The sequence below is a fragment of the Nipponia nippon genome, unplaced genomic scaffold (assembly GCF_047370975.1).
Source record: "Nipponia nippon isolate SJK-2023a ecotype South Korea unplaced genomic scaffold, ASM4737097v1 scaffold_8, whole genome shotgun sequence".
Taxonomy (NCBI): Eukaryota; Metazoa; Chordata; class Aves; order Pelecaniformes; family Threskiornithidae; genus Nipponia; species Nipponia nippon.
Window position 1 is genome coordinate 2,156,164 of NW_028262402.1, and position 6,126 is coordinate 2,162,289.

Here is a 6,126-nt window from a genome sequence, read left to right on the forward strand (position 1 = left end):
AAAATAAAAAGGGAATATTAAAAACAGAAATTTTTTTTCTTGGCAGTCACAGGAGTGAGAGTGTCAGTGGCACAAGGTAGGCTAAAGGTCACAAAAACTCTCTATTTCTCCCCTCTAGTGAAGCAAACTAACCCTATGAGCACAGTCAGCATAACGACATTGAACAAGGTGCCAATGTCCAGTGGAGAGCAGAGGCAGAGCTGTGCGCTGCTGTACAGGCCCCTTCTGCCACCACCTGACTCCCTGTGCTTTTAGGCAGAGCGTTGGTAACAGTGCATTGGTCCAGCCTGTCCTCCGGCCGGTTGCAGAAGGCCTGTGAGCAGCAAACGCTGGCTGCCATCACCCTTCCTCTAACATTATCACTCTGCAGCTGAGCATAAGGGCTTTCCGGGAAAGGGCGAGCTCTTGGGGGTCCCACTGACTGTCAGAAGGTGGGCGAGGGACTGCCTGGGCTAGGTCCCCCTTGGCACTGCAGCAGTCCCCCATTGCGTGCATCTGCAAAGGTGAAAAGGGTGTCAGCTCTGCCCAGGGTGCAGCGCTCGCTCCGCAATGGCCCTGCAGCTGGGGCTGTGTTGGTAGTCAGCTCGGGTCTTTTTGTGCTGCTTTCCCCAGTCCACGTGGCCATGTCTGCGCCCCTACCTAAGTTACACTTAGCAAGTAGGCTTGAAAGGGGGATTTCTGAGGCCATTTAGGATCCCAGTTCATTGAGGATATATATGAGAGCAAGAGGAAGAGTTGATTTGATAATCTTAAATGTAAACAGCTGCAGGCTTCATCATCTGTTGGCTAAATAGCTTTTCTTTTATACATATTATTTCTAAGGTAGTGGTTTAACTGCTTAACACCTTGTGATTCACCTGTGCAAACTGAAAGAGTTTCTAGATTAGAGTTGTTCCAGTCTAATAAATATTGCAACTTTTGTGTCCTGTCCCTAAGCAAATTCAAGCTGGGGCTGGTGGCAATAACCTGCCCGAGCTCAGGATGCAGTGGGGACCAGCCTTGAGGGGTCCACCGTGGCCTGCCACACCAAGGGTGGCCTCAGGAAGCCCTGGGAATTGCTGCAAAGAGCTGTGGGTTGCTGAAACCGAGGAGCTATTCCTGGAGTGCATTGCTGCCTGCTGAGCTTCCCTCGTGGTCCTCTGGGGTGGGTGCCCACAGGAGGGGTCAGGACAACACGGCCCAGCCACAGCATCCATTCTCACCTCAGCCCTGTTCCCCAGCTGAATCAAACCCAACCTCAAACACTCCTGCGTCTCTGATGCAGCCTGTACTGAAGTGAGCCAGACATATCTCAGAGCCCTTGCTCTTGCTCCCACGAGCCCTGACTGTAGCTGTTCATCTTTCACGTCCCCACCCAGCTAGACAGCATCAGTTCCAAACAGGTCCCTCACAGTTTAGCTTGCTGCTGGCCATTACCTACAGTGTGGGGAGACGCCTCCTGTCCCTGTCCTCAGCCCCCCATCATTACCTGAACATGGGCTCTGCTTCCTATTAAGCTGAAAGCCTTTGGGGCCATCCTGCTAAGCGGTGGTAAAACTGACCACCGCATTCCCCTTACCGGCAGGTGTCACAGTTCCAAGGACTGTGCATGGTGCCAGCCCTTGCTCTTCCCCCAGGCTCCCCTCTCAGAGGAACCAGGAACAGAGGCAAAGAAAAGTGAAAAAACAGACTTGATTGCTTCCCTGAGGAAATGTCATGGACTGACTCCAGTGGAGGGCAGATGATCCAAGCCTGGTCTAAAACTCTTCCTCTGTGGCTGCAGCTGGACCCAACGCCTGGCTTCTCCACCTCCCTAGAGTCTGTTCACACCTTGGCCACATCCACCCCACCCCAGATGCTCCAGTTCCTGGGGGCCAGGCAGATGGTGCCACCTGGGTGGTAGGAACCCACCCCCCATGCATTCTCCTCTAGCACATCAGCTAGAGATACTACCATCACCCCAGTGCTACCAGAGAGAGAAAAGCACAAGGCATTCCCAGAGCCAGTGTGCATATAAATATATGTATAGACAGTCACTGCCACCTTGTGGAGATTTGCATCTGTCACAAATTTGTCTTCACCAACTGCAGGTATAGACAAGGCTTCATGCAGCTCCCATGTGTTCTTCAACCTGATCTAGTTGTAGATGTCCCTGGCCAATTGCAGGGGGGTTGGACTAGATGAACTTTAAAGGTCCCTTCTATCCCAAAGCATTCTATGATTCTATGATTGACCTTCTCTATATACCAACCTGCACCATCTCAGCTTTCCCTCTCCACATGAGGAAAAATTGCATTTCATGTGGATGTGCTTTCCCAACATCTCCATAAGACTTTTTTCAAGTTCCTCAAACTCATCTAGTTGATCCTTTACCAAATCTGGAGGCATCTGGCTGGATATGCTTCTCACCGCCATTGAAAATAAGGATGCCACAATATGGTCCAACCTCTGCCCAGATAAACTGAGTACAGCACCCACTGCCTCCCCAGAGCTCCTTATCAGATTCTTCCTGCCATGGTTTTGTGCTTGGTCTTCTGACTGAGGAAGACCTACAGATAAAGGTTTCAGCAGCTGGGATACACCTGGTGTACAGCTATTGCTTCAGCAGAAGAGCAGAGACTCCATGCCACAGCCAGGGCCCTGCTAAGCCTGGTGCCCCCTCGGTCCTGTGCTGCCGATTATCAGCAATGGTAAGAGGGGCTCAGCGGGTAGCTGGCAGCCAGCCAAGGCCAACCCTCCAGTCAGTCTCTCCGTCCCCTCACCAAGGGTCAGGGACCAGCACTACAAGAGTTCGTCTGGCAAGGATTTCACCAGCAAATCCCTCAAGCCAACTCCTTGGGTGGCTGAAAGTTGGATGTCATAGAGCACAGCACAGAGGAGCTACTATGCCACAGTTTGTTGGCATTGGTAAAACAATAGAAGTTGGGTTTTGTCCTTGCTAGATGCAGCTAGTTTTGATGAATGAACAGTAAGAATTTAAACATTAGAATAATTACAAATACTCTTACTGGAATTATTCGGGGGGGAATCCAAGTCTAACTTCATTCAGGCCAAGGAAAGAATGACAAGCAGATGGTTAACTGGAGCTGAAGTTAGGCTGCCTGCTGCAAGAGAAGATGTGGAAGACATGTGCAGGTGGTTAGGAGAATCCTTCCCTGAGTGCACAACAGCAGTTTCAGAGCACACAGATGGAGTTAAGGAGCATCACTTTCACTGCAATCTAACCACACACAGTTCCCTTATCCACTCATGTGAACCCTTGTCTTCTCTTTCATGATAGTTAGTCCTCTCATTAAGCCTAATTATTCCAGCCATGTGTTCCAATTGCTGTGCTCAAGGAAGTACTTCTCTTCCTGCTGGCCAGCCTACTATAAGGAAGCAAGCTATGTAACAGGCCTGCAGACAAAACCATCTTGCTCTACTGGTTTGGCAGCAAGGCACAGATCCCAGCCATTTCATAGCCAAATGAAACAGACTGCAGTCATTACCTGAAGGGAGGACAACTTCTTCCTGAAGCCCTCACTCCCAGAAGAAACCTTTACATGCTGTTTCTTCTCTGCCATGTGCATCAAGCTTCTTCCAAACATTCAAGTCAGTTGGCCATCTATCACTTCCCTCCTAAAGACATCTTTTCCGATCACTGGATCAAGGCAGTCAGTTCTGTTCACGCAAACAGCAGATCACAGAGTTCAATGAAAGAGTGACTGCTGCACTACTGTCTGGTGTATCATACTACCGGTCTCACTCATTCGCACAAAAAAACAAGCAAGCAAAAAAAAAAAATGCACCCACTGACCCCTCCAGGGTATTACTTAATACCCACATGGCAAAGCATACAGCCTGAATTTTCAGCAAGGCTATTTGTACCCATTTCATTTTGGGCAAAATGTGCTCTATCTGGGCTTTGTTAAAGGCTGAAGCCCCATGTTCTTGCCTGTTGGAAGACTTAGTCCAGTCCCCATCCTGAACTGGGGTACCTTCCTCCCAGCAGGGGCACTGTTGCTACAGGAACTGAGACTCCTTACACCTCAGCTAGGTATAACCAGTAGGCTTTGCTTTCCATCACCTGTAATGACAAGGACCAACTTCAAATACTCAAATTCCGGCATAACTATGCATTTGAATATGCTTGCTGGTTCCTTTAAAGGCAAAGCGTACCTAACACACAGATCCTCGCTACGTATTCCTCAGAGCCGAGCCTTAAAGAACACCTCCTTTCAAATAAGGCTGTGCAAGTTTTTTTCCTATCACTCCATGCCCACACACCGGTTCCCAGAACAGGAAGACGCTGCAGCCCAGGAAGCTGAAGACTCACTGCACTGCTAAGAACTGCTTTGCACCCCTGGTTTCAGCACAAGAGTCATTCCAGCCTTTCTGATCTTTCCCAATCCTACCTTGAATTTCCAGTGACTTTTGTCACCTGGATCTTTCAGGGCTATTGCAGAGTGCCATCTTATTAAGGGAGTAATCAAAGCATTAAGTCAAACTCAACAGAAAAGCAGCATTTCCCATTAACTGCACCTTTCCCTTGCTGCAGTAGGTAATGACCTGGTCTGGCCTCACCTCAGCAGGAGTACTCTGTTGCAGCAGACCTTGGTAACTTCCATATTTCTTAAAAGCGAAGTGGGATTTTAGGGGCTCCTACTGAACTCCACCTGGACTTTTCACCAGGGATTTTCAAAACCTTTCTTGCTCCCAGATACTGCCCAGAGGGAATAAGGAGGTGACCCAGGAACTCCTTTTAAAAGCAGCACTTGTTTGCAGATGGTGTGATGTTAATGGCACATTCCTGACGCAGGTTCATTTTATTCTCTCCCCACAAGTCAGTCCATGGCACCACTCGGGGTAGTGGTTTCCCACTTACCTGTGTGAACAGTCATTTAAACACACAGCTGCACTCTTAGTCAAAGAGCCAGAGCTGCACAGAACACATTTTGCATGTCCTTCTCATTGCATAATCACAACCCAGAGCTTACATCCGAGAAGATCCTTGATGGCTCATCCTCAGCTAAAGGGCGTGGTCACTTCTTGGACTAGAAAAATCTTGGTTCACATAGGGACACACGCAGGAAGCTGTTGAAATTCATGCATGCTTGTGAAATGAGTGTAAGCCTGAGTCACACATGAGCTCCCTACCACAAAGCCAAGAGGCTTACTCATTCCATGTTGTCTGCATACAGAGCAGAAAGCCTTGCTTCTTCATCAGTGGTACTCAATGAGCAGCACAGCTCACCCAGCCCTCACCACAGCATTAGGTATAGCTGCTAGCTACAGCCCTGCTTCCTTATTTACTGAATTCTTATCCAGGACAACACCCAAGCCAGCAAGAAAGCCATTTTCATGTGGTGGAAAAACACAGTTCTCCTTGGTAACTCTGGAAAGAGTAGCTGAATGGTATACAGAGGCTGGCAGGACAGCGTTAATTAGACAGCCCGATGCAGGTCTGGAAGACTGCAGAGTCCAGTTTACTGTCCAGCATGATCTAAGAACACAAGAGTGCAGTCAAATGAAGATGACGAGAATACACAAATCTAAATTACCTTGGGCTTAAGACACAACGAGTTTTACCTCTTCAGTCATTTGTCCCAGACTATTGCCTAGGAACAAAGCAGCCCAACTCAGAGACTAAACAGACTTTCCTACTAATAGAACCAGAAGGTAAACGAACAGCAAAGCAAAAGTGAAAAGGCAGCAGCTCCAAGTCCTGCCTTACACTTCCATGGTAGGACTGGTATTATGTTCTGATGTTTAATACACAGCCAAGTCTTAGCTTTGAAGTCTAAAAGGAAGCTTGACAAGTTTTAAAGCAATCTTTAGCTAAAAAGAGGTAACAAAAGAACCTATCCCACCCAGTGACCACCCTTTCTACAACTCCTAAACTCCCCTTTCAGTATCTGCAAGCCAGACTGCCACTCTTCAGATTATAGCCTGGTGACTACCACCTGAGTAAGGTGGCAGCAGACTTCTAAAGCAACTGTCATTGCTATCCCGTGCAACACAATTTTCCACCCTCAGCAATAACCCAGTAACAGATCTGGTTGCATTTGATGAGAGTCCTTGTATCCAGACAGTGCTTTAGCACAGCAAAAACTGACACCTTGATGACATTACAAACTTCCTCACATTTTCACACACAGGAGGATATCC